The 26,066-nt window shown below is 46.0% G+C and overlaps 1 protein-coding gene across 1 annotated transcript in view; it reads right to left on the bottom strand.

Annotated features, from left to right (window-relative positions):
* The window catches only part of WASHC1 (WASH complex subunit 1), a 502,888-nt gene extending 477,841 nt beyond the window's left edge, over window positions 1–25,047 (bottom strand). The window contains exon 1 of the mRNA XM_078673724.1: window positions 24,897–25,047. The gene's annotated coding sequence lies outside the window, so the exon portion shown is untranslated. The remainder of the gene's footprint in view (window positions 1–24,896) is intronic.
* Between the last annotated feature and the right edge of the window lie 1,019 nt (window positions 25,048–26,066).

The following is a 26,066-nucleotide window of genomic DNA, read 5'->3' as shown; positions in this document are numbered from 1 at the left end:
AACTGCTAGACCTGTCCAAAAGACAGCTGCTTAATCTAACACCTAAAAATTAATGTACGTCCATTTCCCAGATATACAGCACCTCACTGAAGGTCGTCCCCTAAATCTGCTGCTATCCAAATAAGAATAATTCGTCAGATTTTAAAATTAAACAATTTCTGTTATTCCTTTTAGAATTACAAAAGCCACAACAATGAAAAGCACGCTCAATGACAAATCTTTCTCATTAATTCAAAAGTCATGGTCTTGCTGGAAGGCGATGTGATAGCTCTGGATCATAGTTTAGTAAGTGGAGAAGATTATGACCTTTCTTCCTCCACTAATATCAAACCTTTAGTTTTGTGCAGGGGATATAGTTCGATGTTAGTGTGCACTGCTGAGTAAACCTGGTTAAATTCAAAAACACCCTGCCTCGGATAGAAAGTATTGTAAGGCGGTGAGGAAGGTCTCCTACCTCGAGGGGGGGGGTGGTCTATCCAATCATTGTGCCCGCACAACTTTGAGGTAATGATAGTGGAGGCGGCAGGTATGGGGGCACTTTGTGACTGAGGATGCTAGGATGTCACATACAGTCATCGTCACCGAGATCCGACCTAGTGGAGATTCCTCTAGTTGTTCTTTCATCTAAAACTTGCTAAAGGCTTCATTCTATTGTCCCACTATCTCGCATTTAGAATATCTCCCATCACCTTTTGTGTGTGTGTAATGTAATGCCCTATATGACCATGGGTATACCCAGACCTAGGAATCTTACGGACTTGTGCCACTGAAACCACGCTACATCCAACTGAGGAGGTCCAACCAGGATGAAACCCATGCTGGGTTGCTTGTGTTTTGGGTGAGAGAGGACCTGGATTGACAGTTTGTGCTGTACTGTTCCTACTGGAGCAGGACCAAGTCTGATTTGGATAGGGCTGGTTGAAATCCGAGGTGGCATGGTGGGTACAAGGACAATGAGATGGAATAGTAATCCGAGTGTTGCCAGTGGTTAAACTTATTGAAAGCATTCCTCCCATATCACCTTTTCTGTGTTTTTAGTGGTCTAGCATGATGCACACCAAGATAGTACTCAAAGACATTTTCAACGAAAAAGCAACTAGTAAAATGAACAATTAAAGCAAAAAAGTGCTTGCTACTAGCATGCTATGTCTCCCAGTTTCAGTAAGGTCAGGTTTGAAAACACCTGGCCTTACTCATTATAAATCCGGCAGCAGGAGCACAACTGTGTGCATTTCAATGTCTGTAACAAAATGGATCTAGAATGTAGGTAGAGACAGTTAGCAGACTGCTCTAAAATTTTCCAAGCATCTCAAACGTCTGTATATGAGCCCATGCCCTAGTCGAATCCAACCATCGTCCGTACCGAGGCTTCACTAAAACAGCCACAAAGTAATCTGTGATGAGGCCCTACAGTCTAGAAGCCTCATCCAACACACCATCAGCAAGAGCTCAACAAGAGCTGTGTAATGCTCTTTAGCATCTGAGAAGCACTTTCCTCAAATCTGGGTCCAGCTGTCCACCCGAAAGCACATGGGTGGTAAGCAGATAAGGCACCCAGTGTATCCTACACCAAATGTTCAACCCACCCCCCATACAAAGGAGGAAAAGGTTCACCTGACCTATGCCTTTACTAATGAGTAGCTCATATGGCCCCCCTGAGTGACTGGCTATTCAGAGACCACCAAGACCACCAAGACTTCTCCTGGAATCTAGAGCCATCTAACCTCAAAAAGTGGGGTATACGCAATCTCCTTTATGGCAATTATCCTACTGCTCTCCCACAGATTTCCAGGATCCTCCTGCAGTGCTGGGGAACTGTGGTACTTGGCTGGGGAAACCTACGGATCAAACCTCTGTGGGAAGGAACTTGACTGAAACAGGTCGCTTGGCTGAAGGGCTGTATAGGATGGGACCCGATAGGGATTTCAGCACTGAGTGACCTGAGGAACTCAGACCACATTGCCACTTATGACTAGCTCCAGGCAGAGTACAACCTCCATAATTCCCAATTTTTCAGATACCTCCAGGTTAGTCATGCCCTAGGGGGCCCAGCTGGAGATATAGAAGGAGGTCCCGAAATTGAACCAGCTGGAAGCAAAACTGAAGGTGGTCCCACTTGGGCGCCAAGGGATCTCCCGGTATACAGGTCTCTACTACTCAATACTCCAGATCCCCTCTCAAAGCTCTGTTTAACCTTGGGTGCAAACTGGGAGAACTTGAAGAAGATGTTTTACGAGAAGCGAAAATGGCCTCTAAAGTCTTGGCCTTCCCCTCCAACCTTAGGCTTATACAATTTCACTACTTTCACTAAGTGTATTATAATCTGTATACTGGGCTATGAAGGGTGGGCCAATGGGAAATCACCATGCTGAACTTATTGTGGAAATCCTGATGGTTCATTCTTCCACATTATATGGTCGTGCTCTATCATCAAGTCCTCGATTCACACTCCCAGCATGCACGCTACAAACCTGCATAACTGAGTCCCAGGATGGTACTCCTGGGGATCCTGAACAGGTGGGCTGACAACACCTACCAGAGAACGCTAGCAGGTATCGGCTATAAAAGAACCAAAAGAGACATCGCCATTAATTAGAGGTCCTCAGAATTACCTTCTGTTGTAACACAGAAAAATAAATCTATAAATGGCATGGTTGTGCCAAGAAACATCAGAAAATATGGTGCCCCTGATCCTAAGACCTCAAGTAAAATATGTACTAATTACTATTTTAATGGAACTATATGGCGAGATAAGCTTATTTAGCCTTATTTTGGGGAAATCAGGTAAGATAGTTTATGTAATTGCAATAGATGCAACCAGAGGAAGCTTTCCATGAATGAATGAATGAATGAATGATTGAAAAGTACTATATAGCGCACGGACACTCAAAGCAGAGCATCCTGGCGCTAGCTCAGACACAAACATCACTCTCCCACCACGATGTTAGCTAAAAAGAATCAGGAGGGAGCACCCTGAGAGAAAATAATCTTAATCAAACAATTACACAGCTCATTTGAGGCCACAAATAGCCAAGTTTTCAGATATTTCTTAAAAGCTGCTTCATTGTCTGTGAATTTGAGTGAACCGGGATGTTGATTCCAAACAGACCCTAATGAAGCAAAAATTATTCCACCTCTGAATTTCAAGCTAAAGATGGGCGTTTGTAATAAATTAGTGTTCGAAGATCTAAGAGCCCTTTGAGTTCTATAAAGCAAACTGATATTTGGGAGCAGCTGAATGGAAAAACATGAAGACCAACCCTAAGGGTTTAAAAGAACTAGCTTTTGAATAGAGAGCCACTGCAATTTTCTGAGCCCCTTAGAGGCAGAGCTTTTCAGGGGACGTTTAAGAACAAGTTTTGAACCGCTTAGAGCCTATGGAGTAGTTGCTTAGACATGCCTAGATAAAGGTTGTTACAATAGTTCAACTCAAAAGTCATTAGCGCAAATGTTCCAGTTTATCTTGTAAGCAGGGGAAGAAAATAAAAAACTATTTTAAAGTAATTTAATCATGTAGAAACATGTGCCAGCTACTGATAGAACTTGAGGACGAAAGGACCAAACATTATCAAATTTTAATCCTGGATTTCTGGCAACTTCTATCGGAGGCAGAGGAGGAGACAGATTACCAGCCCTCCAGTCTCATGGGGAGAACATACTGTCCTTACCAAACAGAAGTAATTATTTTTTGTCCACATTACACTCAAGATGGTTAATTTCTATCCAGCAGCTAATACTGGTGAGACAATTCTTGAAATTGTGTTCAGGGCCAAAATAATTTTTACTCCCGCGGTAAAATAAAGTGGGTATCATTTGAATAACCAGAATTAGGACAGCGTTTTGGCCATTGTCCAGCATCACTTTTAGTGTTTCTAAAAGGTCAAGCAGAGCTGATTCTGTGGAGTGTCTACGCCTGGAACCGGATTGCGACTGATGTAGAGACTTGGAATTTTCCAGGAAAACCATTAATTGTTCATTCACAAGCCTTTACAGCTTTTTAGTAAGAGCAAGGAAATGGGCCTAAAATTGGCAAGAACAGAGGGATTAGTTGATTTTTTTTTCTATAGATGTTTTACCACCACCAATTTTAAAGACTCTGGAACTACTGCTGAGGAAAGTGAAGAATGTAATATTTAGTTGATCACAGGGTTGACAGTCTAAATAGCTCTACTAAAGATGACTAGCAGACAAGGGTACAAAGGAGAGCCAGATTTACACAGTAGGATAGCACGTTCCGACTGCTGCAAGGAGATAGGCTGAACAGCTACTAAGGTGGAATTAGAAGGCAAGAAGGATTGTAGGGAGTTTTGAGAACTGTTCAACACTAGGCTGTTATCAAAGAACAGTGTCCAGAGGATGGGATCAGTAAGACAGGGTAAACACCCCTTGCTACGTATTTGTCACCCCGCATGTTGTTACAACGACCACGTTGTAAACGCCTACCATTACCCCGCAGGTCGTTACAATGACTTGCGGAGGGGTTCGAAGGTGTTGGATTTAAAATCCAACACCGTCCCTACTGTCTGCACAGACTAGAGTTGGATTAGTAAATGATAGTATTCCAATATCCAGCGCCCCCTCCGCAAGTCGGTGTTACGGCTAGCGAGGTGACGGTATGATTTTTTACAACGTGGTCAACGACCGTACTGTAACAACGTGCAGGGTGAGGGAAAGCAGGCTTATTCGTAAGACAGATCTGCCCAGCAACAGTCCTCTTCAGCAGCAGCCATCCTGGCTGTTTGGAGACAAGGATTCCGCAGGGGTGTGGAATTTCTATAGCCCAACGTCCCGGACATATTGTTTGGGGTCAAGGACAAGATGTTTTCATGTATATTTTGTCCTTGGGTCAAGCAGGTCAAACCCAATGCAGCACAAACACTTTGGCTGCTAGATTACAATACCACATTATGGCTCAAGGGATGGGCATTGTCTGCAGTTAAGGTAATATTTGTGTCCATATGTTGATGCTGTTAAAACTTGTATTTATGGTTCATTAATACAAAGCCTTCATTATTAGTGTGAGCACTCTAAGAAAATGTAAGTTCAGAATGTACTACTGACAGTGGTATAACAAGCATTTACAATGCAATGGTTTTGCCTTTGTTAAACTTAGAGCTATTGGCATTGCTCTTGACATTATTTTTTTTTTTTTTTTTTAACATAAATAAATGGCATTGTCATTTACAATGCCACTAGCTTTATCTCTCGCAAATGACACACACAAACACCCACAGAGAGCCCCCAAACACACAGAGCCCGCCCACACACACACCCACACAGAGCCCCCCACACACACAGCCACACAGAGCCCCCCACACAGCCACACAGAGCCCCCCACACACACAGCCACACAAAGCCCCCCACACACACCCACACAGAGCCCTCCACACTGTCCAAAGACTGTCTGGGAAAACGCGTGCTCTAAATGTAAGACTGGAGGCAAATAATATCTAGAGGCAAATAATATCTGGAGGCACTCGCATCATGCACACTCCCAGACTTGCTTGTGCATGTTTTTTTTGTAAAACAGATAAACAAATGGCTTTGTCGTTGACTAGTAAATAGCTTTATAGTTACGAAATGTGAGACCTATTGCATTTGCACTTATACACACATATAGGTATATGTACACAGAGCTATACACACACACACAGAGCTCCTCCTCTACACACATTGACAGGCTTTGTATACACAGCTACATACACACACAGCTACAGACATGCACAGTTATACAGACAGACACAGTTCCACACACACACAGTATTGTACATACATAGCATCCCACACACATAGCATTACACACAGACAGCATCACTCTGCTCCTGGACACATATCTGCACACATTCACAGCTACAGACACACACAGCCACACATTGCTACACACATACACATAGCATAATACACACATAGCATTACACACACATACACAGCATCACTTAGCTCTTGTACACATAGCTGCACACATTACACACACATACACAGCATCACTTAGCTCTTGTACACATAGCTGCACACATACACAGGTACAGAGGTGCACAGTTTGAACTTGTTATAGACACATACAGCATCACACACATAGTATCACACACACATAGCTCTACACATACACAGCCACTCACTGGCACACTGGACTCGCACTCTGGACTCGCACTCTCAAGCAGGCAACAGGGTCAAGAAAACGGAGGCACAAGCAGGCAACAGGGTCACGAAAACGGAGGCACAAGCAGGCGACAGGGTCACGAAAACGGAGGCACAAGCAGGCAACAGGGGCACGAAAATGGAGGCACAAGCAGGCGACAGGGGCACGAAAACGGAGGCACAAGCAGGCGACAACAAGTTATTGTGGGCACAAACAGTGGACCAGTCCCACCCACTAGCCAAATTGACTGGTCAGGATTTTAGTTGACATGGTTTTCAGCCATACTGTAAAATTACAATGGCCAGGTCTCCTGTACAAGATTCCTACCATAAACACAATTTTCGTACAATAAAAGGAGGTGGTTGAAAACTCCATGGAGAGAACCTTCTGACCTAACCGGGTAAAAGCGCTTTTCGTTTAGCACTGTGCCAATGATTGCACTGAATATTATGGCCATCAGCTGCCACTGACGTCAGCCGCCAATTTGCTTCTAGCGCCTACTACAGGGGCGTAACGTTTCCAAAGCACTTCCAGTTTTAGTGGACACGCCAACAGACGCCGAGGGGCATGGATTTCTTTACTTTAAGGTAAATTCCTGTATGTTACCAACACCAAAAAGCTAGATTGGGGCAGGAATCCAACGCCCCTTGCCCCAGTGAACGTCATCAGGCGTTTGCCGCCGGTTGGCCACATCTCCCGTTGTTACCAATGTGAAGGAGGAGCTACTGAGCGGCCGCTGGGTGTGTTCAACAGCATTTTTTAAACACGTTTATGGATTGGGCTTCTTGGCGCTAGGAGTTCACAAAAATTGCCCATAGAGGATTTTACGCCATTAAAAGACCCAGTAAGCGCCTCTACTCCATTGACTCCATTCAACACAGTTGACTAGGAACCTCCGAAATTGTGTACCCACCCACCATGCACCAACCCCCGCGCCAAACACCCATTGTTCTAGCGTCATTTTGCAGACGTTTAGCGCTATACCTGTGAAGCCGGGTACAAGCAGGTCACAGCGCTACAAGACAGGAAAGGCCTCCCTCCTGGTAAATTTGTTTTGGCGGTATTTGTTAGAACACCTGCTACAGGCTGGCGGTATATGAAGATTAGCTGCAATAATCTGCGTTTAACTGGTCAGCCAAAACGGTAGTGCACAATCTCAACATAATGCACATTAAATTGTTGCCAGTAGATCATCAACAATATTTAGCGCAATTAAATAAACGCCTTTAGGTTTTAACGCCACTATATTAAAATGCAGCTGACCCATTTATGGGCTACAGCACATACAAGCGTGCCATGCTTGAACCACAGTTTGGAAGACAATACCACACAACCTGGGGACACACTAAACCAGCAAACAAGTTCCATTTGCAAGATTTCATAGCGCCTCGACAGTGCATCCTGCAGCCAACGAGCTTGGCAGCTGCAAGGGCCGAGTGCGCACGCGCCAAACTCCGTTGATCCCAAAAGCCATCAGAAAAAAAAAAACTCCGGAAGGTTAGTCTTTCACATTTTACCCAGGGGCACCACATTTATTAAAAGTTATTGCAGCCTGTACAAAAAAAGTTTGTGTGCACCACATCGATCAGATTTTTTACATTTTTACATGTTAGCGAGTATTTACATAGGGCAAGATAAAAATGAAACAGTTCGCACAATATGGGGGTAGTAAGGGAGGGTGGGCACAACTGAACCGGAAATGTAAACTTCGAAAGTTCCATGTGCCACCCAGGGCCCGGCCTAGTGCATCACGAACCTTGCATTTTGACAATTTATAACATTTACAACGACACGAAAGAGTAGTAGCCCATGGCCTTGGAGGCGTCTTTGTAGCCGTGACAGGTACTGTGAGGAGAGACGCTGACGATGGGCACACGGATGGGGGGGGGGGGTGGGGGGCGGGAAAGGAACGGCCAGCGGGAGGGGGGGGGAGCGGGAAAGGAACGGCCAGCGGGAGGGGGGGGGGCGGGAAAGGAACCGACAGCGGGAGGGGGGACATGAAAGGAAAGGAACCACTCACCTGGACTTCCTCGGCCGGCGGTCGGCCGCCAAATGGCCCAAACAAACCTCGACGAGCCCAAAAAAAAGCCCCGCCCACCGCTGCATGACGTGGCCAAAAGAGAAAAATTCTCGGGAACGCCCCCGAATCGCGTCCGGGATTGACGGACAGAGCCTTCTCCCAATGGCTAGCCTCCATTTATGGAGCTAGCCAATGGGAGGAGGGGGCGAGGAGGGGGCGGATACCCGACCCCACAGAGAAACATAAGATTTTGCTAGCGCATGAGTACTTCGTACGCATTGGCTAGGCAAAACCTAAAAATGTGTACACATGTTTGCAAAGTTTAACAATATAAGGCCAAGTTTAATGTTTCCGGGATGCTCTCTGATTAGCGTCAAATATATGCAAAAGATTGAAAGTAAGATTGATGATTCTTTACTTCAAAATAAAATGTTCATAGAAAAAATACAACTAGGAAAAAAACGTTTTGCTAAACTACTGTGAAATTTTAGGTACCATTTTTTTGAAGCATCGTTTAGTAAAATGTGTTGATGCATGCTAGTATTTCCCAAAAATATTCATAATGGTAAAACTCACTGTAACCAGTTGCAACAAAATTATAGGAACCGAATATAAACAAGCACTGATAAAGCCAATAGGTATGAAATTGGTGGTTAGCTTTTTGGTTATGTCAATGTGTGTCTCGTTTTGACATGGCATTTGTAAAACTTTATTGTTGTGGGAGCTGCTGGGCCCTCATAATAATAACAAACATTGTCAAAATCTAAAATATTTCTGGGTTAATAAAACACACATTGCTGTAGTAGTTCCTGGCATGGAACAAAACTATGTTGCGTGCCAATATGCCTTTTGTGAAAGTGCAGAGTGCTGTCACTCACAGTGATGCCAGCCAGTAGACAGAGAAATAGGATTTTAAGAAAAGCAAAATGACAGTCCGAAATAGGGGCCAAATTCTTGAATAAAATCTCACCACTGGTGTATGTCCTTGCAGTAGCGCAGATTTACAGCTTTCATGAATTCACAACAATTTACAGAAGTAGGCCAGGAAATCATACGCCTAGAAAATATTTGTGAACTGCATTTTAGCACTGGCAAAGTATTAGTGAGGCTCACCTAGGAACTACGCAGAAATAACCACGGGACACCTTCACGGCATGGTCACTCCTGACTTTGCCCTTCATATAGGACTCTTTCCCTCTTTCAGCAGGCAGCATTATAGATACTTCAAATCAGGGGTTTTCAACTTTTTCTGTAGTGAGAGCTACTTCAGTGAAAATCATCATGAGCTACTGAAGCCCAAGCAGCTTGCACATTGTTACTAGACACCCCCATACCAGGCTTGTTGCCTTTAAGCCTCATGTCCACAGAGCCAGATCCTACGGTTTTAACAAAAGACTTTGACTATGAACACTATGAGAGGGCTGCCTTGTGCGTCAGCGAGAGCATGGTCTGTGGGTAAGTATGAACAAGTGTGTGTATGAATGGGTATATGCTTATGGGTGTTTGAGAGCCTGGAGGCACAGGACATACCTTTCGCCATATGTGGCACATATAACACCATTCTTTTTGAATGGGAGAATTTATTTTTTGAATGGGAGAATTTAAAGTGCAGAAAAATGTTCCGCAAAAATTTTCATAATGTGAAACATTTGTCTGCACTTTAAATTTCACCCATTTAAAAACAAAATGCCTGTATTGTTCAGTTATAAATATGGCACAGTGTCTCCCAGCCACTGGGAGCAAGATTCCTGTTGTGTGTAACTGCCACATTTTGAAATGGGAGAAAATAAAACTGAAGAGTTAACTTTATGTTCATATGTATTCCATAAATCTCATCACTGAACTTTTCTCCTGTTTCAAAGTGTTGCTATTACAAACAGCGGGCAACTAATTCCCAGTGGCCTATAGACCCGGTGCCATATTTTTAACAGGAAAATACAGCCATTTGCTTAAATGGGCGGAATTTAAAGTGAAGAAAATGCTTCATAAAAAATTAAGACGTAACTGGCTTTGCGAAAGTAGTGAAAAATATTAAGACTTGATGTTTCATAGAAACATTTTTCTTCACTTCAAATGTCTCCAACTTAAAAAAAACTATTACTGTGTTTTTCAGTTATAAATACAGCACTGTCTCTACTGGACACAGGATGCCTGCTGTTTGTAAATGTGATACTTTGAAATGGGAGAAAATTTAAATGAAGAGTTAACATATTCACTAAGTTAACTCTTCGTTTTGAATTTTCTCCCCTTCAAAGCAGTCAGTAACACATTTTTGTTCTCACGCTCCAATACTGAGTTAACAAGGGCTTTCATTTAAAACGTAAATAGCTCTGTATTTTAGTTCTTCACCTCTCTGCGTCCTACCCTGGGTCATAAAGTAGAGTCAAGCTCTGTTCATTATCAAGCCCTGCTATGTGCAGCCTGGTGATAATAATGTATAATAAACGCAGCCTTCCATTAACTTTAAAAGGTAAATTAAACACTTATTTATTGACCCAGTGCTTTTTTTAAAAAATTAACTCAAGGCAGCCAGCTACTCTGAAGGTGTCTGCGAGCTCCTGATAGCTTGTGATCAACTGGTTGGAGACACCTGCTTTTAGACAGTCCTTCAGCTCTTTCAGCAAGATCAAAGACTTTATGTACCCACAACTCTGGTAGGCTGGCTATGAGGCAGACACCCAACCCTGGTTACACAGCAGCTCTTTAAGAACTTTGTGGAGCACGCCATTCCTTGGTCATGAACAACTTGGGACTAGAACAAAGTGGAGTATTTTTCCAGGCGGGGGATGTGGATCCAAAGTCAAAGACTTCAGAACTGTTCTGGGTTGGTTCTGTTTAAAATTTAATTACTAGGCTGATTCTTAGGCACAGCCTGTGTTCGAAGTTATGTTTCTCACAGGATGTAGCAATGGGGCTGGCTTCAGACAGGACAACTAAGTAGGTTGCTTTCTTCTGTATCGTGTCTATGTGCCGCCACTCACCTGTAGTAGAGCAAACCTCACGGATGGTTTTATTAAAAACATACAATCTGTAGAAGACAAATTATTCTGGACCCTAAATGTGGTGAATCCAATTTCAATCTATTTTATAGACCCTCAGACTTGTCCCAATTCATACTAAGGGACCAATCAAACAAAATTAATTTTTAATTTCTCAAATGCTTTGTAAGTGGGTCATTAATTGGCTGAGACATTGCACTTACAAGGATTAAATGGTAGATTTCCTAATGGCGCACCTATTCTGTCTACACGTCAAATACAAGAGGACACAATGTACTTGACTACATCTTTTTTAACTGTAGTAGCGAATTGGAGAGTGACAGATTTTGTCATTGATGCAAAGCGGAAAAGAGACTCTCATGCTTAAATAGTCAAAATAGTTGTTCATGTACAATACCTAGAATCTTAAAGAGTAATGCTTAATCTGACCTAAATAATATGCAAGAAACCCCCAAAATGGTCAATGGATTTTCTAGGAGCAGTTAACTTCTGTAATTGAAATTACCAAAATATCTGAACTATAACAGGACAAATATATCACTGTGAGTGCCTGTTACCCTGACGCTGCTTACATTTTAGAGTGACTTTGGGTCCATATGGAGAACAATGGGGGATCTGAAACCAAACTACAACTACCCACAGGAGTAGATCTCCAGATGAGAAGTGGTTTAATAAAGACTGTAACAATCGGAAATATGCATAAAACAGGCATGAAGTTATAGGATACTAGAGAATGTGAATACAGCATTGTTGCATATAGGCAACGAACCATTAAGTGTTTTGGATCCTTGGGGCAAGACTGAATCTGAACCAGACTGCAGGCATATTAAACAGTACTTGATTCATTGTATAGGGTTAATCAAAGGGGAAACATATTAGACAATAGCTATAGTCGTCATAACTCACTGCCTACTAGTAACATTAACCAAATGTCTAAACAATCGAGCAAAATCTTCTAGAGCCCCTGGTATGGATGATCTTGCGAATGCCTTATTCAAAATTAACTCAGCCTTTAGGGGAAGGATCCTGCTTCTGTTATTCTATGATATTCCAAGGCCTGTATAATTCATAAATCGTAGAACGGTAGTCACCTGGTTCCAATAAATAACAAGCACTGGCGTTGCCAATAGGTTTCGCCTTTGGAAAGTTGGAGCTATTTGTTTTGTAAATGACATTTTATATTTATATATGGTTATTGACAATGCCAATAACGATATATAAATATAAAATGTCATTTACAAAACCAATAGCTCCAACTTTCCAAATGCGAAACATATTGGCAACGCCAGTGCTTGTTTTTACGTGGAGTCTAATCCCTCTTTTTTATAATAAAATTTGATGTTTTTAAGTAATGTTTGCCTTGATGTTATATAGTGCAGTAATCTACTGACGTACTTTGAATTGCGTTTTGGCTTAGATGAATATTATGCTTTGAATTAATAACCACGTAGGTGGTAATAGTGGTATTGTATATTTGTAGTAGGGACTATTATTGCTTTGTAAAAAGTTTAGTTTCACACATACATCCTCGGGGCAGGTTATCTTCATGACAGTCCAAAACAATACTACACTTTCCCCATCCTAAAATGTTCTCCCCACTCACATCTGTCAACCATCCTCTGGTGCCACCTTCACCTGTGCTTCCACTGCGTGCTACTCTTGAGTGGCACCCATCTAGCCTTCTCACTCCTTACCACCGCTGTATACATTTTAAACCTATTTACAAGTTTCAATATAACATTCCCTTCCTAAAAAATAAATGTGTCATCAGGAAGCATTTTTTTTTATGTGTTTTTTTATAAAAGCACACTTTACTCTTAGCTGGCAGCTTCCTTGCAATAACTCTCTAAAAGAATATATCTATGTCATTAGGAAGCTTCAAATGATTACATTAATTAAAGCCAGATGTCCTTACATCTGCAGATTGACCAGTTGTGCACATGTACACTTCTTTCAGGCAGCACTGGCAGAAGGCTTATTCGGCTCTCTGTCCCCCCCCCCCGCCCGCTCGGTTTCACAGTACAGGAGGCTTCACTTCAGCTGAAGCATTTCAGCTGTCAGGATTCTTTGTCCCGGGCGGTTGTCTGTTGACAAAAAGTATGGGAACTGTTTTTCTCAAATTAAAAAAATATGGATGGGCACGTCGTGCCCCTCAAATCCCCTCCACTTCGACCACTGAGCGGGTAGGACAGACAGGAGGCCGAGAGAGGGCAGGGGCGGCCCGAACTCGAGAGAGGAACAGTTCATGTAAGAATGGACTGACTATCCCACAGCGATGAGAGGCCACAGTGACAGCCCTGGCAGAGGGAAGAGCGGCCAGGACAGGGTAACAATGCAGCAACTTTCAGGGGTGTCGGGGCAGACTCATACTGGAAAATAAAGGAGTGTACGTGAAGGGGATCGGGGGGCAGAAAAAGGGCAGCTTCGAGGTGTCACTAGCATTAATAAGTACTCTGAGGGACACCGCATGAATGGAGAAATCCGAGTGCCCGGGAACAGGGAAGTAGGTGTGTCGAGGAGGGGAGGAAGAGGGCGAAGGGGTGGGGGCGGAATAAAAGAGGGAGGGAAGGAAGGAAAGAGGAGGAGAAAAACTGAGAGACGGATGTAGGGGTGAGCAGAGGAGGGGGCAGCTCGCACTTCAGAGGGGAGGCGAGGAACGAGAGGCGAGTTTGGGATCTGGGGGACCGGAACAGTCCTTGCACTTTGTTCTTAGCCATAGACACCCCAGGGGGTTTCGGAAAAACAGCAGCTGCAGGTAATATTTTGGTATTTGTATAGCGCTTGCTTACCCCTTGCGAGCCCTAAAGCGCTTCAGGTGCACGCATCCAGACTCATCTGCCGGGAGGTGGAGGGTGGGAGGGGGGTGTTGAATTGGAAGAGATGGTGGGGTCTCTGCGTGTCGAGCAGGGGGTCCCCTGCGTCGTGGAGGTGCAGGGGGCGGTCTGTAAGATAAGAGGGGACGTACACTTGGAAAGCAGAGAAGGGGAGTGCGGAATTACTACATTGTTTTGAGAACTTTTCATGTAAGTGGTTTATTTACTTTGGCGAAAACACGCCGGACCCGTCTAGCCAGTATCAGGGGAGTGGGGTGGGTGGGAGTGAAAGAATGGGGAGGGGCGGGTGGGAGGACTGCGACGACTACAGAGAGTGGAAGTGAGGAGCGAGATGTGAGAGGAGTAAGACTGTGAGGGAAGGGCACAGAAGAGAAGAGTGTGGAAAGAACAACAGAGGCGGGGGGAGAGCTAGACTGAGGGAGTGAGAGAGAGAACAGAGGCGGGAGTTTGAAGAAGGCGAGTGGCGGGAGCAGGGAGAGAGAAGGCGCAGAGGGGAAAGAGATGCGCAGGAGAGGGGAACCTGAGACACGTGACGGGGAGGGGCACGTGAGAGACGAGGAGCAGAGGGGTGTCGCAGAAAACGGCCAAGAAGGGTGGAGAAGAGACATACGAGAAGTGGTGCAAGACAGCAGAAGAGACAGACAACCGTGCTCCGGTCAGGATTTGCTCAAGACGAGCGCAGGTTGTGCAAATGAGAGATTTTGGTTGGGTGCAGAGGGGCGGGAGGTGCACGGATAAGAGGCTCATAAGATCCGCAAGAGAGGCACCGGCCAGTAACACAAGTCAATGAGGGGTGCCGAAGCAGGGTTACATGCACTCTCAATGTGCAGGAAAGCATTGTTGGAAATTAACATTGTCCACTCACCGTCTAAAAGAAGCAGTCGCCCGAGATGCAGCTACCATTAAAAACAAGTCAGGTCCCGGGCCGGCAGCCAATCACAGCGCGGCCCGGGAATGACGTCAGGGGGGTGTCCCGGGCCGGCCAGCCAATCACAGCGCGGCCCGGGGATGACGTCAGGGGGGTGTCCCGGGCCGGCAGCCAATCACAGCGCGGCCCGGGACAAAGGGGCGGGGCTTAAAAAAAGCACCAGAAACGCCCCCGAATCGCGTTTTCAAGAGAAAGCGCGATTGACAGCCTCTGTCTCCCAATGGCTAGCCTCCATTTATGGAGCTAGCCAATGAGAGGCAGAGGCGGTGCCGACATCCATACTGAAGACAAAAGTTTTCGATCTGGGAGGGGCACTTCGTGCCCTCACCAGGTCGAAACCTAAAAAGGGTTTAAGGACTTTCCTACACATGTTATGCTGACTGCCTCAGTGGAGTGTATGCATTGGGTATTTTTATGGTGTAAACCTAGCCAAAAGGCTGGGAGTACTGCCTAGAGTCAAAGGCCAAGATACAGTCAACAAGTAATCGGATATGTACCTCAGTTTCAAAAGTAGAAATAAACAGTTACTCACTTGTGATGTGGAGTTCTTTAAAGAGGTTTGTCTCCTGCTATTTACTAAATTGAAAAAAGAACAATTGATGGACAGAATGCAGAACAATGTCATACATTCACCCCAGTACAGAGATCTGGTCCTAAATCCATTGTTTTTTTGCTCACCATGCCGTTCCAGTTTGGACCCAGCCATATGCAAATCAGTCTTGACCCTACGCCCAATGGGAACAGTCCAGCCCAAACTGCCAGGCCAGGTGCGCCCTGGAGTGGAAACAAGCATCCTAGGACCAGTTTTGGGCTTTCAGCCCTCATCAGTCAGGATAGCTTGACTCCAGTGGCATGGACTGAGCATACCCGTCCCACTCGGGGTGACGGATGCAAAAAGAACAATTGATGGACAGAATGCAGAAATATGTCATACATTCACCCCAGTACAGAGATCTGAGCCTAAATCCATTGTATTTTTGTACACCATGCCATTCCAGTTTGGAACCAGCCATATGCAAATCAGTCTTGACCCTGCGCCCAATGGGAACAGTCCAGCCCGAACTGCCAGGCCAGGTCCTCCCTGGACAGGAAACAAGCATCCTAGGATCGGTTTCAGGCTTTCAGCTCCATCCATCATTCCCTTTCTTATCACTTTGTTCGCCCTAAGTTGGCAGGGTATGTCCAGATGTGGTTCCCTTGCTCAATTTGCCACTGGATTCAAGATAGCCTGGCTGATGAGGGTCATGAACCCGAAACCGGTCCCAGGATGCTTGTTGCCGGTCCAGGGAAGACATGGCTTGGCAGTTCGGGCAGGACTGTTCCCATGAGGCACAGGGTCAGACTGATTTGCATATGGCCATGTCTGAACAGGGGAGGTGGAGTGAGCTAAAGAATGATGATGGATTAAACCAGATCAGTTGACTGGAGGTGAGTGTTTGATTTGCTCAAACGCTCCGTCCATCATCCCCTTTGGTATTTACTAAATTGGCGCAAGTTGGGGGAGGTACTGATGGATAGGCGGACACTGACAAAGATTTTAGGTGCATGGGTGGAGAAGAAATTTTTCTTTAAGGAATATACCACACAAGATGCAATTAGATTCTACTTCGGTGGCATAACTAACTAACAAGTTATGGCTTACTTTGTGAGATTAATTGCTCTTGCAAACAAATGACTAGCGAACTGTCAAGCAATACTTATAATGAAAGTATCCTAAGCAAGTCAAAGCTGACCAACATAAATTAAAGATGAATGGTTCTGCCTAAAGAGCATTATAATTCAGCAATGTGTACATAACACTGGACATACATTCTTGGCTCAACCATTAGGCCTAGTCACACCAAACACTGAGTATAGCATGCTATTGAAATATGTGCCTTAATGATAGTGACTAACAGTTGCTTCAGCTTCTATTAAGAGAGCTGTTTAGCTCTGGCCAGCTCACCATTGAGCATACATAACAGATATGGTTGGAGTACACAAAAGCTTTATTCTTCTTTAGTAAATTAATGAATAGTAAGTAAAGTGCAAAGTACTGCAATAGCACAAGAAAGACAAAGGGCAGACCAAGGCCCATCTAAACCTATCCACATGTACAATCAGTAACACGGTGGTGCAAAACACTTCCTGCACCCATCATCCAAAGGTGCGAATCACAGTACCAATTTTTCAAAAGATGGTGGAAGGTGCACTTGTAGCCAAGTTAGACACGTAAGCAGTAGTTCCAAAAGTACTTATTTTATTAAGTCAATCCTTAAAAACCGGCACACAGCCAACGCGTTTCGTTCCCAGTAGTGCCAAAAGGGAACTTCATCAGGGCTCTTAAATATATAAGCAAATTGGATGCTTGAACGGGTAGCGTTCTGAAGGGCACAGTGCGCCTCCTAAAAATGAAACCAATCGGCAATGAGGAATAATATCCTTGAGCAAAGGGCACAATTCGCTTGGATCAAAACCTGCTGGCTATTATGCCGTTCTTCGAAAATTCTGCCTTGGAGAGTACCAGTTAGGATCTATTGACTAATCAGTGGCGTTCTGCAGATACTATCTTTAAGATCGCTTCAGAGAAAATTCTCATCTACGCAAGATACTTACCTATTTTGATCCAGGCGCACTGTGCCCTTTAGAAAGCTACCCGTTCAAGCATCCAATACAGTTCTGTCCAGATAGGCTTACAATCTTCATACATTAATTTCATTGTGAAACACCCTGTCAGTGCATGAAACATGTGTTGGCTGTTTGGCTATTGTTAGACCTGGCATCTTTGGCGTGGTTTCCCCCTATCTTTTTGCCTCTACCTCCTGTATTTTTGATGCTGTGCTGGATTTCGTTTTTGCTGGTTTAGATGCTTTGGACACTCTGCCACTGCTGATCAGTGCCAGAGTGTAAGTGCTCCCTGTGTAAATTATTATTCTGATTGAATATACATGTTTGGCATATTTGTATCACTATGAAGTCCCTAGTAAAGTGCACTGGGTGTGCCAGGGCTGGTGATGACAAATGCTACTAGTGGGCCTGCAGCACTGATTGTGCCACCCACAGGAGTAGCTCTAAAATGGTGTCTCCGGCCTGCCACTGCAGTGCTTATGGGCAGTTTAGAACTGCCATGTCCTCCTGGTCAGTGTCCCCACTGACCAGGCCTAACCCTTCCCTTTCCTTTTCGTGCACATCAGCCACCCCTATGGAAGGCCCAAGGTACCCCCCTGGGCAGGGTGCAGTGTATGTGAAAGGTAGAGCATGTACTGGTGCAGGTAACATGTTCTGGTAGTGAATTACAGCCATTTGCGTTTTTCACTATTGTAAGGCTATCTTGCTCCATAGATTAACATGGGGGATGCTGGCTACAGTGGTTAACAGCATTTCTTCCCATAGGAACAAGATAGGACATAAGTATCTAGTATCCCTGAACTCAGAATTTAATAACACATCTTTTAGGAAAGGTTGTTTTTAAATCCTGGGTTTGAGAACAGCACTTTTAGAAAGTTGCTGTTCTCTTGTCTAACCCTTCTGTGTGCCTGGGCCTGTTTGTGTATTGACTGTCTGGTTTGTGAGTGACAGGGGCTGGGGAATTCCCCAGCAGGATGGATGAGTCAGCACTAGGCTGAATGACTGCAGTTGCAACTGGAGTGGTGGGAGGAGTTAGCACCTGGGCTGAATAGGGCTGTGCCTGCCTTCCACAATGCTGGCTCCACCCCCCTGCTGGGCTGCTGAGGACCCTGCCCCTCACTCTGAAAGGAAAGATGCAGCCAGCAGAACAAAGTGCTCAGGATCCACCCAGAACTGGTTTCGACCGGGCTCAGGGCCCACATGCACCAAGAGAACAAAGACTTTAGGAGTATAAGTACAGGACCCCTGACAACAGAAAATTAGATCATCCTGGAAATCAAGAAGGAACCTCTGCCAAGGAGAAAGCTGAAACTGAAGAAGGAAGATTGTCCTGCTGTTGCTCTGCTGGACTGACCTGTTGCTTTGCTGCCAAGGAGAGGGGAAGGACTTTGCTGCTGAGCTGTGTCCCCTGTCTTGAAGGAATCTCCAAGGGCCTGAGAAGAGCTGGCTCCCTGTTTTGAAGTCCCAGGAACAAAAGGACTTCACCCCCAGCTTCCCTGAACTCTGCTGAGAGAGTTCTGTCCTTCCTAGAGTGCTTGATGCAGTTGTGGGGCCTCTGGAAGTTGTACCTGTGCTGGGAAGCTTGAAACTAAGCTTGAGTGACTTTTGAAACTGAAAAGTGTCGCATCGCTCGCTTGCGGAGCGCTTCCCCGACAGTGCGAGAAGTTTCCCGCCGCTACGGAGGTCGAGATCGTCGCAGCGCCTGACGCCGCTGCCAGAGACGTCGCATCCTTCGTTTGCGGGACGCACCAGACCAGTGCGGGAGAATCGAACATCGCTGCGAGCATCGTCGCAGAGCCTGTCGTCGCTGGGTGAGATCGCCGCACCGCTTGCTTGCGGACCGCATCACGTCGCTGCGAGCACCGTCGCAGAATCAACGCATCGAGGAGCTGCGAGAGAGAGGATCCCCGCTGGACCGCGCATCGTCGCCCCGGAGATCGTCGCAGCCCCTACGAGATCGTCGCATCGTGCCTTTGCGAGAACAGACTTCCTACGGAACCTATGCATCGGAATCCATACAAGTGGCCTTCCTCCCCATACAGACCGGATTCGTCGCAACACGCCCGCTGCTGCAGCGGGGCTGTCGCATCACCTCCCCAGGGTCTCAGGAGCAACGCATCGCTTGTTTTCCACCGCACCAGCTTCTGCTTTTGGAACTTTGTTGCAACTAAAAGGTACTGTGAGTAAACGTGACGCAACTGTGAACTTTTCACGCATCAGTAGAGAATTCTATCGCAACGTAGAGAATTCTAACGCAACCTTAAGAACTCTTTTTGAAACCATATTCTTGAACTGTGTATGTTGGATTTTTGTCGTTTTGGTCTTGTGTAGTTTAGATTAAAAATACCTTTATTTTTCTAAACTGTTGTGGAGTCAGTTTGTGGTGTTTTCACTGTGATACTGTGAGTGTTGGTACAAATACTTTACGCATTGCCTCTGGTTAGCCTAGACTGCTCGTGCCAAGCTACCTAGAGGGTGAGCAGGGGTTATCTCAGAGGGTTATCTCCTTGCCCTGACTAGAAGCAAGGGTCCCTATTTGGACAGTGGTACCTACCTCTGCCAACTAGAGACCCCCAGATCTAACAGCTATCATCAGGTCGTACTAGGTTGTAAGTGTATCGCCGGGGTATTCCACTACATCACGTCCTACTTACTATTCATTCATACACTAATGAAGAATAACCCCTGCATTGCCTGATTCATTTTTCATTACTTGATCTATCTATTATGTGCTCATACCATATCTGTTTTATAGGATTTGTGTGGGTTCAGGCACCCACATTAAACACCAAAGGTATCAGGGTGTCGGCATTGTAAGAGCACCACTTCTTTCTAACAACTGAACCAAGCAGGCAAATTATGCATCAAACAGTCATGCACAAAATTATTGGGGGGGGAGGGGAGGGTTTTACAATTGTGTTCTCTCACTGCTACTACTGTGATATTACCCTTTGAGTCTAGTGAGCTTTGCAAGATGTGTACTACTGGGCTATATGACTAACTGATATGGATTGTTGGGCTGTGAGGTTCCATTAATAACATATTTGTTATACTAAGGCATAGTAATGTACAGAATGTACACACACACACACCTTTGGACATTTTTTTAGCCCAAGACCCGCCGAGGCGGGAAATTGAACCCTGGTCCCGGACTAGACCTCTGCATCAGGGTCTGCCGCTCTAACCATTGAGCCACACTTCTCCATTTTATTTTATGTGTGGACAGCTCATCTTTTTTCTTTGGACTCTGACACTCGGGGATCCTGAAGTCATACAAAGGTGGACAAGGACTCCTAGGTGCAGAATGAAAACAAAAAAAACATGGGCTGAAGACACCTCGTGCATGGAATTTGAGAACGTGAGCGCACTAGTCTGTATATGTGGATGCACATGTACCCCAAGACAACAGCGCCCAGGAGCAGAATGACACTAACCTAGCTAAAGCCGGATCAGCCAGCTGTTTGCTACTTTAGGTTTGGGGCCCTGTTGGTTAAGAACGGTTTCACTGCAGATTATCACAGTGCTCATTATTAGCATATTTAAGGAATAAAACATGTTGCTAAAAGGTACACTGTGCCAGACCGCTTAAGTGGCATAACTCCTCACTCCAAGTCAAAAGAAAAGAAACGTTGCTGGTCCCTCACAAGCAAATGTTAATATTCACAATCTGCAGAGATTTCTAAGCAGATGGAGGCGCGCCAGTCCAACAATGACAGTCTCCCTCCGACCGCCACAATGAAGTTGCTCTTAACTTGCCCGGTCCTCAGCCACCTACACGAAGCACAGACACAGGCTTAAGTCCAGAGGTGTGGAAAGTACACCGTCTTTTGTCGCTATACTAGCCTCAGGCTCACTTTCCTGCCTACAACCAGACGTGCTTTGGACGATATATGGCAATATGCGGCGTGAAAGTTAGTTCGCCGGGGCATAGATGATCAATTGAGTTCAGCGGGGCACCTATCTACTTTCATTGGGGGGAACTGGAGCTGACCTGTCGTTTTAGCAGCGGGTCCCGGTAACACCGCCGGAGTCCCGCTGGTATCGCTGCTCTCCCCCGCTGCCGCTGTTGCTGACGCGGTCGCCGAGTGGGGAGAGGGCTGGACTACAGCATCCAGCATCCTCTGCTGGCTGGGGACCCCACCTACTGACGGAGACTGTGGCGCCCGGAGGCGCATAAAAGGAATCAGTCCCCTCGGTGGAGCGGGGCACCTATCTACTTTCATTGGGGGGAACTGGAGCTGACCTGTCGTTTTAGCAGCGGGTCCCGGTAACACCGCCGGAGTCCCGCTGACATCGCCGCTCTCCCCCGCTGCCGCTGTTGCTGACGCGGTCGCCGAGTGGGGAGAGGGCTGGACTACAGCATCCAGCATCCTCTGCTGGCTGGGGACCCCACCTGACGGAGACTGTGGCGCCCGGAGGCGCATAAAAGGAATCAGTCCCCTCGGTGGAGCGGGGCACCTATCTACTTTCATTGGGGGGAACTGGAGCTGACCTGTCGTTTTAGCAGCGGGTCCCGGTAACACCGCCGGAGTCCCGCTGGTCCCGCTGACATCGCCGCTCTCCCCCGCTGCCGCTGTTGCTGACGCGGTCGCCGAGTGGGGAGAGGGCTGGACTACAGCATCCAGCATCCTCTGCTGGCTGGGGACCCCACCTACTGACGGAGACTGTGGCGCCCGGAGGCGCATAAAAGGAATCAGCCCCCTCGGTGGAGCGGGGCACCTATCTACTTTCACTGGGGGGAACTGGAGCTGACCTGTCGTTTTAGCAGCGGGTCCTGGTAACACCGCCGGAGTCCCGCTGGTCCCGCTGATATCGCCGCTCTCCCCCGCTGTTGCTGACGCGGTCCCGAGTGGGGAGAGGGCTGGACTACAGCATCCAGCATCCTCTGCTGGCTGGGGACCCCACCTACTGACGGAGACTGTGGCGGCGCCCGGAGGCGCATAAAAGGAATCAGCCCCCTCCGCGTCGCGGGCGGCGCCGGGCTAAGCCCGGGACAAGGGCGGGACCATCAGGGGCCAGAGGAGGCCAGGCAGGGCCACCCCCCTTGGCTTTGCTACAAAAGGAGGTAAAGAGATTAAAGCAACTACCGGAGATCATCTACATTATCGTCTGGGCCTTCCCTGAGGGACTCTACATTGTCTAGCAAGAACATTTTAGGTGTTTGATGTTGCCCTCCTCCTAAATATATAAAAGCCAGATACACCATGACTTGTAAGAGGGCTCCCAAAAATACTATCACCCAGAGGGACTTACTTAAGGGGACATTGGACCACTACTTAAACAGGGCAAAATCGACCATTGATCGTGAAAGGGAGAGATCAGAACGATGTCGCTCCATAGATATTACATCTAGTAAGCGATCTCCCCTACTGACAGTTGATGCAGCACAAAACTCTTCTCTTATGGAGGAATTAAACAAGATGTGTAACACCATGTACGCTCCTGTGGTACCGGGAAGTGGGCAAATTAGCGTCCCTACCTGCCCTCTAGTAAACACAATTCCCCAGTCTAGTATACCATCTCAATTAAACGAAAGTCTCCTGGGTACTCCCCTCTTACTATCAGCCAAAGATAATACGCAACTGATAGTGCTCCCTCAGGTCCCTCCTGTTAAAAGAAAGCGAAATGGGGCAAAACATACGGAGAGATCAGCAAAACATCAAAAATTGTACTCAAGCCCCCCATTGGCTATTACCACCCCTAAAGCATCGAAGGCACATCCAATACTGGAAACTCCTGCACTTTCTTCACAGGCAACTCTATTGGTCCAGATTGAACACCTGGTTAAATCTATAATATCCCCGCTGATAGAAAGAATGAACAACTTAGGGGAAAGGCTCACGGGTATAGAGGAAACGACTAAGGCAAATTCGTTACTCTTAAAAAGCATGGTAGGATCAAAGAAATTACAGTCACTTGCTGCCACCGCAGCGTCCAAAGCTACTGCACATAGTATTACTGTCCAAAATCAACCACTAGTCCAACATACGTCATCTTCAAATACTCAGAAAGCAACTTTAAAACCTGAAATAGTACCGAGTTCTGGCCCCAGAGAAGGGCAGAACAAAGAACCCACATTCCATGAGGGGTCAGTTGCTAACCAAGGCAATATACCAAGAAAAATTAACCATATACACTTACCACCGGATGCCGCTCCATTTGTGTGCATCCTCTCGGGAGTGCCTGTACTTACAAATGGGAAAACCGAAAGGCAACAGGAACTAAAAAATAAGGTTTCGTTCTGGTTAACAAAAAATAGACCCCTGCCACCTAACATCGATGGAAGAATATTAAATGTTAGAAGGGTGGGCTGGCTAGGACCCCTCCCAAAGGATATAGCCGGAGACCTGGTACTAGTAAACTTCAGGGATGAACATGTCGTCCCATATCTCCAAGCCTGGCAGCCACAAATAGGAGACGGCCCTATTGTAACTTGGGAACTGCGTGACTTTTACCCTAGTACATCATACTTCCCACCATTAAGATCAAATGCAGAGAGTAACTACTCGATGGGCAGTAGAGGCCTTGCATTGAGTGGTTATAACGTCCCCAACTCCAACCGATTTGATTTACTTTCTGGTCTAGATTTGTAGGATTGAATGGTTATGGACATTACCCCTTGGGAATTCCTTTATTTTGCACCTAACACCTAATGATCTATAATTTATGTCACCCAGTCCTCTTAGACCTAAAGAGTTTAGATACAATTTTATCCGTTGTAATAGTTTTTAGTACGTTTTATGTTTTTATACTGCGCAAGTCAATCATCTTGGAGGTTTTGTAACAGTTTGTCCAGAAGGAAAACATATCTCAATTAAGAAATCTTTTGTAAACATTTTTTATGTATATGAAATGTTATGTTATATGCTTTTATGGTTATATCTATAACCGAATAAAGTACTTTGACTTGACTTCAGCAGGAGCAGAGGTACAGACAAGAGGCATCAGAAACCCACTGTATTGTCACTCATACTCCTGTATTTAATCAATGAGCCAGTTCAATGGAGTGTTTGCCTTGCTTGCACCAGCGTCCAAGAACCCTTCCTAAACCGTTGCTCTCTTAGTGATGCCATGTCCGATGACAGCAGACGGAGTGATGTCATGTTAGAGCTATAGACAAGAGGATCTATCTCTGATGTAACAAATGTACCAGGGCATAGGTGCCCATCTGATATAACTGCATCACCCTCGTTTGTTTATGTGGCTGCATAAGACACGTGATGGCTGTAACCGAGTTTAGGAAGCTTCATGTGTCACATGACAGTTTTTAATAACCATCCTTTACGGGGGCACACGGAGTCCCTCGGGAGCGGTAGTTCTGCAGACAGGGGAAGTGGTAGTTCTGCAGACAGGGGCGGCGGTGACTTACCAGATACACCCGCGCCACTTAGAGACCTGGCTGCTCTACGGTCGGAACTCCGTGCAAGCGGCAAGGCGCATCGAGCCGCTATACTGTTGGCCTGCCAACGATAGGAAGTGACGGCCGGGAGGGGCGTCAATATTTGGGTGCACGCCCCGCCCCTGCGCGCACGGCGTCTGATGACGGAATGACGTCAGAGCAGGGGGCGGCTAGCGAGATCAACGACACAGGAAAGGGGAGGGGCGAGGCTGTCAGCAGCCCTCGGCTGAGTCGGCTTTGATAGCTGTGGCGAAGAGGCGGAGATGTGAAGCTAGCCCCTGCTGTGCTGCAGAGCTGCCAAGGGTTCAGATTGCTTATGTGTGACAGTTTCATAATTTCAGTCTAATTATGAGTGACATTCATTGACTATGAGTGACACTTTACCACGAGCAAAATCAAACAATGAAGAGGAGGGAAACATCAATATCAGAAATTACATCCATTTGAGCAATGATAAACTCAAAGATCTTAAAACTGCTGCACAGCACCAGAAATGGAAGGGCACGTTGTAGTGTTCTGCTTGGCCTCGTGGTCTTGCGCTCGTGAGAGAGATCACGAGGGCAAAGCAGAGTTTGTTTCCATTTAAACGTATTGCTCGCGCACTGTGTACTTGCATATCGTTGTATTGCAAACTGTGTTGTACCATTTCAAAAGAAGTAACAGCACTGTGACAGTTACTTCCTGCTGTACTACAGGCTGCACGCATTTCTTTAACTCCTGTTAAGTACTTCAATAAATATACTTTTTTTATATAATAAAGAAAGCTCAAGTGTATTTACTACTTTCAACAATTTGGCGACTTGGAACTTAACCGAAACTATCCCACGCAGTTTTCTACTTCTGTCGGGGTGATCAACTAACAAGGAATTTCAAAGGGGGAAACAGTTAAGGGGGCACCATGGGAGCAGGAATAACTGGACACCACATAGCATGAGTATCGGTCGGAGCGGAAGTCCCGAGCGACTTCCGACCTTTTATTTAGAAAGAGCTTTCCAACCCCAGCGCAGGAAACAACGACATCACCCCATCGCAAGACCTCTGCAACTCCCTCGCTTCATACTTCCACAACAAGATCGCGGACATACACAACAGCTTCAACAACCAACCAACGCACACCAGGACCGAACAACCACCCCCCAC

This window comes from Lissotriton helveticus, chromosome 1_1 (genome assembly GCF_964261635.1).
Source record: "Lissotriton helveticus chromosome 1_1, aLisHel1.1, whole genome shotgun sequence".
NCBI lineage: Eukaryota > Metazoa > Chordata > Amphibia > Caudata > Salamandridae > Lissotriton > Lissotriton helveticus.
This window is presented reverse-complemented; position numbering and strand designations above follow the sequence as displayed.